The sequence below is a fragment of the Fundulus heteroclitus genome, chromosome 16 (assembly GCF_011125445.2).
Source record: "Fundulus heteroclitus isolate FHET01 chromosome 16, MU-UCD_Fhet_4.1, whole genome shotgun sequence".
Classification (NCBI taxonomy): Eukaryota; Metazoa; Chordata; class Actinopteri; order Cyprinodontiformes; family Fundulidae; genus Fundulus; species Fundulus heteroclitus.
The window spans coordinates 24448248-24460218 of NC_046376.1; positions in this window are offsets into that span (position 1 = coordinate 24448248).

The following is an 11971-nucleotide window of genomic DNA, read 5'->3' on the forward strand; positions in this document are numbered from 1 at the left end:
GAACAAGCTTCGGCCATGATTTTGGTTAGATATCTGACCACTCTTGTTTTCATGATTGGTAAAGTTAATTTAAATTGTTCGTTTTCTGGCACAGACCCAAGATTCAAAGTATAGTCCATTGGTTTTTACTAGTTGAGTTAGTAGTCTTGGAGAAGCAATTCTAGAAGCCTATTTTCAGTCTGCTTCACCCATTTCAAAACCATTTTTTTAAGTTTGTTTTGGCATAATTATGCTGTTAGAAAACCTAATGGGATCCAATTTTTACCAGACCCCAGTCTGTCACCCTCTGATGAATGAAATTGAGCATCATTGCCAAGAGCAATCCAGGAAACACCTTTGCTTTGCCCTAACATCAATATGGATAACGAGGACCCTGAGCAAAATCTACATGTTCAAGATCAGCTGAAATTTGCCATAAACAAAACGTTTAAGAAATGTTTATGATCAGAGGAGACATAGGTTGAGGTCTATTGTCACAAGGGCAAGACGGATTTTAAAGGGATCGAGGTCACGCTTTTCTAACCTAAGAGCAGTGTGACTGTCAAGCACAGTGGTGGTAGCATCATGCTAGGGGTCTGTTTTAACTCACAGCAGTACTGCAGATGTGTATTGCATAAAGTGTTGGGAATAATGAAGACAGATGATTATCTTCAAGTTGTTTAACTTTACCTTAAATCAACAGTTATACAGGTGAAACTTTGGACAAACTGGACCTTCCCACACACGTCAGAACAGCTCATGTAACGAAAAAGCAAGCAGAGATAAAGCTTCTGGAAGGGCCTCAACCCTTTCGAAAATTAGCTTTGTACACTTAAAATCACACACTGTGCCAGGGAACCAACAGGTTTAAATGTTACTTCACCAGTTCTACAAAGAAAAGTTGAATTAGGCCAAGACCTGGCAACAGAAGGGGTTTGGTCATTTAGCCAAATGTTGTATAAAGTGTGTCTTTATATTTAAATTTGTATGGATTGGTTAAAATAATCCACAACTAATTCAAGCTTTTGCATGCAAATGTAAATAAAATAAAAAGTTAATTATTTTGTGTATCATCAGTCCACCCTGAAAACAATGCAGTTCAAATAAGTTCATCAGTTCAAATCATTAAGACCTTAAATTACTGTGACAATCAGGTCAATGACAAGTAAACTCCTAACCAAAACTATATTGTTTTAGTCTTAGCTACTGTAAAGTTGTTCACATTGCAATAATGCTACATATTTACTGTTCTCACTCAGATGAACACTTAACATAAAATACACTCACAAAGTCTGAGAATTCCCTAAAACCACATTGTGGGTTTCTAAATGTGACTTTACCACATTTTACTCCCTTATTGCCATTTTTCCCTTGTGCCTTCACCCTTATCTGTCTTCCCACTAACAGCACGTTTGTCCATAGAGGAGGACTGAATTAGATGGTGGACCAGCCAAACTATACAAAGAGGACATCTGATGCAGTGTGCTAAGAATAAGGACATGAGTCAACAGTGCTGTTCCAAAAGAGAAGGGACAAACCCATGACAGCGACACATTTTACCAGAAAACAAGGAAAAGTCGGTCAGAATGGAAGGCTTTATTTCTATGGTGCAGGTTATTGTTTCTCTATCCATTGTCCTTACGATGTGTGCTGTGTCCTAAGCTCAGCTGAAAAACGATTTAAAAATCCCCTTTTGAAATCATCCTTTTAGAAAAATATGCTAATGTATATGAAGTGAATGGCTACAGTCTCTCTCCTTCTAATCAAAGTCATCTTGAAGGTTCAAACTTGGTTTATTGTTCATCTTTAAACAGCAACCGCTGTGTCTGGAGCACACTTCCTCAGGCGTTACAGCATTTTCTTCGAAAAAGCAGGTCAAACTAATCCGAGACCGACCACACCTACTTTCTCACAGCTGTAATCCCCCGTTCAGGTCTCCAAACCCAGCCGGCGATAGGTGGGCCGAGCCTGTGTTCCACCGAAGATAGTAACACACAAATTATCATCTATCTTTTTGTCACGGAAGGTGCAACTGTGGCGCAGAGTATAAAAATACACCAGATAAGGTTGGCTTGTAAATTCACAGTTAACAGCCAATTAAAAGGACCCGCCAGAACATTCTGGCAGATTCAACTTCACCGAACACAGAGACATTTCTGCATGATTCCCTTTCTACCGAGGAGATGGTCCTCCCTCTTTATTGCTTTGTCTATCCAGTATCCTTGTAGCATTTTGTTTTACGCGTTTGTGGTTAGTTATTTTTAATAGGCAAAGGCAAGGCAAATTTATTTATATAGCACAATTCAGTACACAGACAACGCAAAGTGCTTTACATGATTAAAATACAGGAAATAAAGCAGAAAAAAGCAGGTAGGAAAAAGCAGTTGGATTATATATATAAAAAAAATTGCATTCGAGTGTTTAACTTGTGCAGTCGAATGCAGTCCTAAACAAATGTGTTTTTACTCTTGATTTAAAGGAACTAATACAGAAATGTTAATAGAAATGTTATCTCTCTGAAGCCAAGTTGTTTTGAATAATGCATTTTCATATCTGTAAACCGAAGTTCTGCATAATTATATTGTTACTGAGTTAATGGTGGTTAGATTTGCTCTTCATGATACACATAATAAGGTTGTTGAGGGGCAGGCCAGATTGTGAAAGGCTGTATTTTTCTTTCCGTAAACATTGCATGCAGGTGGTGCAGTTGGAAGCTCTCTTGTTTTTGATTTGTATCTCCCATTTGCTATTTACCTTGAGGTTTTTCCTGAGCGGCTCATTACGTTAGACTGATTTAGATGAACAATAATCAGCTTTCTTATACAAAGATTTGAGGCCAACCAGAGATTTCTGACAAATGTTTGGAGCTGCTGACACAGATGACATGATGGTTTATTCCTAACAACCAACCCTGAACTGTATTTAAGACCAAGACTATTCAGTGTACATGGATGTTTACTGATTTTATTGTTGCTAAATTCATCATGTGATTGTTTCTGTGTGTATGGGTATTGTCTATGTTCTCTTGTCCTACCTTGCTGTAAGGAGAATTTTCCTAAGGGGACAAAATAAAGCGATACTTGCTTTATATAACAATAACAATAATTTAAAATATACTCTATCCTTTTGATGGACAGTAAACAATGGATCGATTTAAGGACTGGTGTGATTAGAAACCATTTTCCAGGTTTTGGTCAAGACTGTAGCAGCAGCATTTTAGATGAGCCGAGGCAGACTGTATAGACACCTTCACAATAAACTAACCTACTGAAAATAATGGCACACACCACTTTTTCTGTGTACTGGCTTAACAGCAAACTATTTCTTCTGGCTCTTTTGAATTTCCCCATTTGGGACAAAAAAGGCTCTTTCTATTCTAGTCTAGTCTTTGTTTAATATGGCTGTGTGCTGAATCACTCATAGACTTTATGCGGAAGATGAAATTAAGGTCTGGGTACATAATATATTGCAAATTATTTCTCTATGCTCTGCCGTCTTTAGCCTAATTTAGTCTAGCTGAATGTTAATATATGACCCGAAACAGTTATTTCAATTTTGACCTCTACCCTCATTGATATTGGGGATATAGTTACTCTGTTACTGTCTGGGACTGTGGTCTTGTGGTAACAGACATATAAAGTTGGATGTCATGTCATCAGCAAGCAAATGGTGAGAGATAAAGTAATACTCTATAATCTGAGTTGGGGGGTTCATATAGGTGTCGAATGAAGGTGGTCTGAGAATGGTGCCTTGCTGAACTCCCCCTTTGGTCTGTTTGCTGTGATCTGTAGTGGCAAAGTGACACAATCAAAGTCAAGTATGATATAAAAAAATAGCAATGTACAATCCCTCCCACCTTTCCAGCTTTTCATCTGTATGTTATGATCAACGTTGTCAGCAGCAGTAGTTAGACCCAGTAATGCCGATAGGTTTACCAATGCCAAGTTAGTGCAGCAAAATTTGAAGGGAAAAATGAAAACAAATATATATATATATATATATATATATATATATATATATATATATATATATATATATATAAAAGTTTGAGAACAAGATGGTCTCAGCAGAGGCTTAAGACTCTAACTTTTTAAACTTGGGATTGAGTTGTTGCTGTCATCCTGCATTTCTCACATGTCAGATTGTCTTTGCCGTTTTGCACTAAAGTAACTTTTTTTTTTTTTTTTACGTGTGGCTGGAATAAATCTACAGTGCAACTTGGCTGACCCACTTCAACTACTTTGTGGCTTTACTGTTATGTTCCTCTGACTAAAAGCAGTTTTCCCACTGCCTCTTAAGCGTTCAAAACAGATTTCCTTTGAAGTTGTTTTAAAAGGACGCTGCTTCTGGTAGTTTTCAGCGGCACGGCATGAAAGTCTTTCTAACTTTTCAGTTTTAATCAACATCACGCTAAAGTTTGTTGAATTTAAAAACAGCGTTATGAAAGAAGGTCCATAACCTTCTCAGACAGAGGTTGTTTGCTACTTTAAGCCATCGCCACTAAATTATTGTAACCAACGACAGGTTTTAGCTCGATAAAAGCAGCTGTGTCGTCTCATGACGGCAGGTGAAACCGCTTTGCTGTCTAAGCTGAATCTCAACAGGATTTTCATCTTGGTGCTATTGGGGGATGCTGCAGCATCAATCTTTTCAGCAGCTCCACCTGTCAGATTTTGGAGACTGTTCATTCTTGCCTTTGCCCTCGATCATTAGCTTAAACGTGCTCTTGTTCTCTGCCTCCTCGCCTTCTCTGTCGAATAACCCTCCGTGCCAATTGTAAGTGATTCAGCTGACTCACAAGCAAGTGTGGGCTGCCAACTACAACCCTCCTGACTCCAACACTAGCACCGACAACACAGCTGTGGAATCAGAGCTGTGGAGAGGCAAGCTGAAAAGCCGTACAAAACATTCCCATAGAACTGTGTTAAATTGCTATTTTAGGCCACTATTCACTTAGTCTGAAAGAAGGCACGGGGGTTTATGTAAACTTACAACAGAACTTGCCTGAAGTCGCTTCTTTTCTTCTCGGTTTGCCACTGTTTTTTCTTCTAAAACTTTTAGTCTGGCAAGAAAAGGGTTATAAATTAATAATTTGTTCCCCAGAGAGTGCGCCAGAGTGAGTCATTCCTCCAATTACAACTTTGCAGAAAGTAAACACAGAAACACATAAAGACAGGCAGAGAGATCCCCTGGGGTGAACCACCCACCTCCCTTTTACATATCACACGATAACACGCACCCTACCCTCGTGCTTTTTTTCATACAAGACAGACTTCTGCCAATGAGAAACAGGGTCACATTACAAGAACCCCCCCCCCCCCCAACACGCACACACACACACACACACACACTTTTTTTTCCTTGTGATTAAAATTGTTTTGGAACCGTCAAGATCTTTGCTTCATTTATATTTGATGGAAAGGTGCACTGCTGCTAGAAATAGTGCATGTAATGGCTCATATGAGAAATGCAATATGGAGACTAATGATGAAAGTAGACCGTTTGTGCCGGGGCCAAAGGAATGGTGTGCACGCTGTGCTTGGATTGAGCCATGGGACGGTTGGTGGCCAGGCCTCATTAGCTCGCAGGGGCCAAGGTTGTCAGACCTAACATCGCACGCAGTCGTGCCCGAGCGCACACAAAGAATCTGCATGACTTCACCCACGTGCTTTTGCGTGTAAAATTGAAGGGAGCAATTAATCATCCACATTGTGCAGAGGCGCCCATTTAGGCTGAGGTAAGGCAAGGTCATCCGTTCACCTTCCGCGGGCTGACGTCACCATCACATCTTAGCATTTACGCTCACCGTCACTGACACAAACTGTGATTAGCCTCTAAATATGTTTTTTAGTGCTGTGCATGATTCAGGAGGGTAACCCCCAACCTTGAGATTCTGGGAGTGACAGCTTACTCATCATCCATCGGTGCATGATTGGTTGAAGATTTTCTTCCATATTACTTTGACGTTGACTTTTTCCAACTTGACAGAAAAGGTCATGTGATGTTAAAATTTCAGGTAGGAAGGTCTAGGTTTCCTATCAACACCAAGCTTAAAATCCAATATGGCTGCTGGGCATAAATAGGAGTAAAAAAATTAAGTTTATGACACAAATGACAAGTTGCATATTAATGAATAAAAATCTCACACAACCTCCTTTAGTCAATGTCTTGCTTCTGGGAAATTGAGGTATAATTTCACTTAAAAACATTTTAAATCTTTTTATACCATAGGTTTCCATTCCCATTAAATTCCAATGTAATCTATTGGAATTTTACTCTATTGAGCCAACAGGGCGGACCAGTATGAAGTTGCCTGACTGTAAAATGAAAATGTTGCCTGGTTATTAGTTTTTTTTAACTAATAAACTCTAAGAAGTACTTTTCTCCAAGTCTTGTGTCTTTACCAGCCTCACATAATAGATAGGTTAAATGTTGTTAATCCTTCTTAGTAAAATAGCCCAAGTTCAGTCAGGATTGATAGAAAGCATCTTTGAAATCCTTACGTCAAGCCTTGCCAGAGACTTTTGGATTTAGAAGGAGGGGGGGTGGGGTGGTTTGAGTGGACATACTTAACACATGTATACGGATGCTTGTTTGGATCGTTGTCCGTGCTAGACGGCTGACCTTTGCACCACTTTCAACTCCTTTGGAGCCTTTAACAGGTTATTTTAGCTCCATTAATCTTCCTATCAACTATTACCAGCTTTGTGGTCCCTGGCAGAGCAACCCCCACAGCATGATGCTGCCACTGACATGTTTCACAGAGGGGATGCATTTTACATGTTGGACCATAAGTTCGGTTTTGGTCTAATCTGGCCAGACTATCTTACTCAACAGGTATGTTGTGTCCCCCAGATGGGTAAAATACTGATGTTTGTCAATGTAACTTTGCAAGACACGAAAGGGTCAATGTTTTCAACCCCATGCTCTGCATACCCTACAACCTAGCCTATCCAAACGTCACGAGGAAACCCTTTTATCATATGGTTGTAACTCAAACCACCCCCTGGTCCCGAATACCCACCCCACCCGCTTGGTTTATAATCAGAGTTGCCAACCTAAGCAGAGTGAATGCACAGGAAAGACAGTGGGGGCTGGCGCACAACTACCCCCACCACCACCACCACCACCACCACCACCATTCAACGCAGTCAGAGGGCCGGCCTGCGGCCCTCAAAGCTTAGATTACACCCCACATAATGAGAGGCCTTGCTCAGCAGGCTGTGCCTCTCTGTCTCCTCTCTCTCAGGTTGACCCACTGTGGTATTATTGCTGAAGTCCTGTTCTGTTCTGTTCTGTTCCTTTCTCTGGTTACCGCATAGACAACTGCCAGCACAGCTGCTTTACATGTCACCCTGGCACATGTATGTATGTATGTGTTCGTGTTAGGTTGTATGAGTTTATGGCACTACAAATGAAGGTGAGTCCCATCCAAAACAATGTATGCAGTTCATATAAATAGCTTGTATAACTAGGTTTAACTCTAGGGCTCCAGCCAAATACCTTTATTGAGTAAGGACTATTTCGCCAAAGCGGAAGTGCGTCAGCGGCCAAAGTGATAAGTGCTGCCCGAATAGTGTAGTCAGTAAGCAAGGAGGTAGGAAAAGGAAACTGTAAGCTTCCTCCTGCGATTAATTTAGCATAGAAACCCTGCGATGTTCCTTATCGGTGCTAAGGAGCTATAAGAAATCCCACAATCCTTTGCGTCACATGATATATAAGCCCAGCCCACCTCATGGAAATGAACGTAAATGTCCGGGGAGAAGAAAGCGTACATTTTGTAGTTAATTTTAGAAGGCTTTAGGCCCAGATATGACTAGAATCATCCATGTGCGTCGGAGATAAAGGCTGTCCAAAATCGGCACAGCAGTCCGAAGCTCCTTTCCAACCCACAATAGGGTTCTTCTGTTGACCTTTTGAAAGGTCAAAGAGCAGTAACTGGGAGTAGGAGCTAGGAACTGTAATTATTTGGATGGAGCCGAAGTTTCTGCTCATGAAAACACAATATATGATACTCATTTGTTCCCTTTATGATTTAAATAAATAAAAAAAAAACATCAGCTCAGTAAAATCTTACTTTTATGTTTACCATTTCACAGTGCTACATATGTAGCACATACACATATCTTTGAGTTTTGCATTATATAATGCAAAACTCAAAGATTTTTAATTAGTTGTTTTTTTGCCTCAATGTTGGCCTGTATGTTCTCTCTTCAACAAAATAAAATTCTTGCTGCAGGAAATAATTTTTGATATTTCCCTAAATAAGTCCATAATTGTTAACACCTATGAATAAATAACTTCTTACACATATAAAAATCGACTCTGGATGTTTGTTAATTGGAGGCATTTTTTATCCTTAGAGTAACTTTTTTTTTTCTTTCAGGCAGATTGATATTGATTATGCATCTATTAGAATAGAACTGCGTGGAAAGGTGAAGCTCTGGGGCTTTGTTAGTGAATGCATCCTTGTTCATCCAGAGCTGCCACCGGTTTTCATCCCAATAGTTGAAGCACCTGCCAGATTGCATTGTATTCTTCATACTGATGCACAGAAGCTTAAACTAGGTTATTTTCGGACGCTTTATGCTGCCGTGGCCGCAGTTGTTTCCACTCCACCCACTACAGTCATAAAGTTTTACCAAAAGTTCACACATTTGAATCTTCATGAATAACATTAATCATCTAATTGACTTTGAACTGAAGTAGATAAAATATTTTTTTAGAAGATGCCCCCTCTTCCCAACCCTCCCCCACTTTAAACTTTTTTACAATACCATGTGTAACATCATACATACAACATAAACTAAAGACTCAAGGTGCAACCATTAATGGTCACTATACCCTGTTGTTTTTTTAACTTATCTTAAATCTGTGTTTACTGTGTACAGGCCTAGTCTCTAAGTGGGTTTGTAGGTGGCCTACAACAAAGGCGTGCAGAGGAAGGAAGCTGCAACTCAATGTGTTGTGTTAATTCCAACACTTTGTTTCTCTGAACATTGTACATTGTACAACTCAGACGTCATCTTTAATTTACTTGGGAGGCACCAGCCTCTTGAGGCTTTTAAAGTGCCCACAATAAGAAATGAAGTCTTAATGGACCACCTTTCAATCAAAGTTTCTGACTCATCTTACTTTGAACAATCAAAGCATGGAAACATATAAATGAGAGGAGCTTTTTTGGGAACCGTGCAAATATCAAATACATGACATGCCAGTAAACATAACATAAGATAATTCAATAGATGGAAATAGGTTTGCAAAGGCAAAAAGGTGTGTGATCACATAATCAATATGTTGATTAGAGAGTGACGTTGTGACCTGTTTTATTTTTAATGACATAAATCTATGTTGACTGAACATGAACTACTTCATGTTGCAAATGTGAATACATTGTTAAATCTTTAGAAGGTGAACTCTGAACACTGATTAACTCAGTTTTAACCTGTGAAACTGAATTTAGATATATATCTTATAATGAGTCCTCTGGCCTCAGTCTAGATTTCTCAGCTTAAATCTGAAATCTGCTAATAGGCAACTCTGACCATGCAACGTCTTCGCCTGCTGTCCGAATACTCTGGCAAGCTACACAATGTAATTACTTTTCTTTGTTAAGCTGTCAAATTTACAAATGTAACTGGGACAGGAGAGTCAAGCTGGACAGGCTGTGGAAGTCTGAAAAAGCAGAAAAGCTAGTATGGCTGCAAGAGAACAATGGTGGTGCACTAACAGGATCTACGTGGACTTATCAGATAGATACCACAGTTAAGATCGTAAGCTGAGACAAGACAAACCTGTCAAGACAAATCAGGCAAAGCTGGGCTTTTTATAAACTCAATGTAACTTAACTTGTGTGCTTGTTTAGAAGGCAAGGCAAGTTTATTTCTATAGCACATTGCGGTAAAAAGACAATTCAAAGTCCTGAGCAGAACATAAGAAAAAAAAAACAGTACAGAGGAAAGTGCGTTGCGGTGAAATAGTAGCAGCAGGTCAAGATGTAAGACAAGTTGAACTACAAACCTCGGTACTTTTGCAGTCTTCTGGGTGTTTGCTCCAGATGAGTGGAGCATAAAAACAAAATGCTGCTTCTCCATGTTTGGTTCTGGTTCTGGGTATGCACAGTATATTTGAGCCATGATGCTAGAGAGGTCTGGAGGATTGATGTATTTTGGTGCTAAGCCATTCAGAAGGATAAATGATCAATTATTCTATATCTCCAGACATTGTGGGCAGCACCTTGCAGAAGTATTCACATGTCATGCTGCTACCACAACACCTCTCTGTATTTCGTTGGGGGTTTTATGGGATAGCCCAACAAGTATTGTGTGAAATTATGAAGTCAAAGGGCAACAGTGAATGGTTTTCAATTTATTTATTTTATTTTTTTACAAATAAAATATTACTGTAAAACACTTTGGCTGTTTTAAAGGGGTCCATAAATGAAAGGAATATGATTTGATATATACATCCAGCGATGCTATTGCAGCTCTGGCTTTATGGTTGTGGTTGCTGTCCTACTAGAAGGTAAACTTTCGCCCCCACCATCATGTTTTGTGTATCCCTTCACTCATCATTCCCAATCTATTCTGTTTGTTTGTTTGATTGAAGGAAAGCCTTCTCAGCTGATGTTTTGAGGAGCTTAAAACCATACCGAGACACAGTCACATTTTCTAGAAGCTCTGAGTGTGTAGACACATGACAAAAAAATGTGGCTCCTTTACAAACAGGCAGACCCATTCAGGCCACAGCTCACAAATCTACTCTCTCACATGTTGGTCAGCTTTGTGTTTATTCCTCCAAGCTTTCAGAGCACCAAGGCCATTAGCATTATGAAAAGCTAGGCAGGGGCTCAATAAGCTTGTGAATGAATGGGGGGAGTATTTTATATTTCTGTGCATCAACAATATATTTTCCCATATGAGCCGATGGGAACCTTCCACTGTTTTTTTTTTTTTTTAAGACAATATAACATTTTTGTGGATGTGCTTTTTTCCCCCCTGAAATTTTCCACATTTGTGCTTTCCCTCACAAGCACATTTGTGTGTGTTATTTGAGTCTGTGGAATAAAAGGAAGGAGTGAGGTCACAGACTTTTGCCACAAAGGCTCCCAGCCCAAGGTCTACTGGAGTACAAGCGGTCTTTGTCAAGGCCATGTGTGGAGTGTTCTGTGCTGCATTACAATGAATCCTAGAGAGAGTGGAGGGAAGGAAAAGCAAAAAGGCTTCAGCAGCTTCTGTTGATTAGCAGGAAAGAGTTTGACTTCACGCCCCATCTGCTTTTAAATTATGTTGAACAGGACACCTGAAACATTACCTGCACTTTTTTTCTCGCTTCTGGGAACTCTTGATTTTTTTACAATACATACAATTATTTTAGAACACTTGGTTTTACAGTTAAATGAAAAATGTTAAGTTATTCTTGTAGTGATATAGGAAATGTACACAAAGTTGGCATTGGGACCCAGCTGTCACCAAGTCGGAGGTCTCGAGTAAGCCATGAATAGATTTTTTTTTTCTATTTTTGTTATTTTAATTTATTTATCATAATAAAATACAACTGTGCTTCACAACTTTACAAGTAAACAACCATTATGAATTTCTTTTCATATCACCTTCGTAGAACCAGTTCTAAATTTGGTTTAGATTGAACAGATTGAAAATAAATCATCTGTTTTATAGTTCACCACTAAAAAGTTCAGAGCTGAATTTGCATTCTCGATATCAACTAGTTGACATTGCTTTTTCCATTTTTATGAGTGAAGTTCTTCCAGAAAAATATATAACTGATTCTGTGATTTGTCAATAATCACATCACAGTGTCATCTTATAGCATTTGAAGGTTGGTCTTATCTAGCTAATTTATACCGTCATCAAGCTGTCTTGCTACGTATGATTCAATATCTAAAAACAATCCAAATGTGGGGAAATTAAATTAACTTCAGGACATCAAGTCCTCTGATGGACATAAAGTATCAGCATCAGTTAAGATGTGC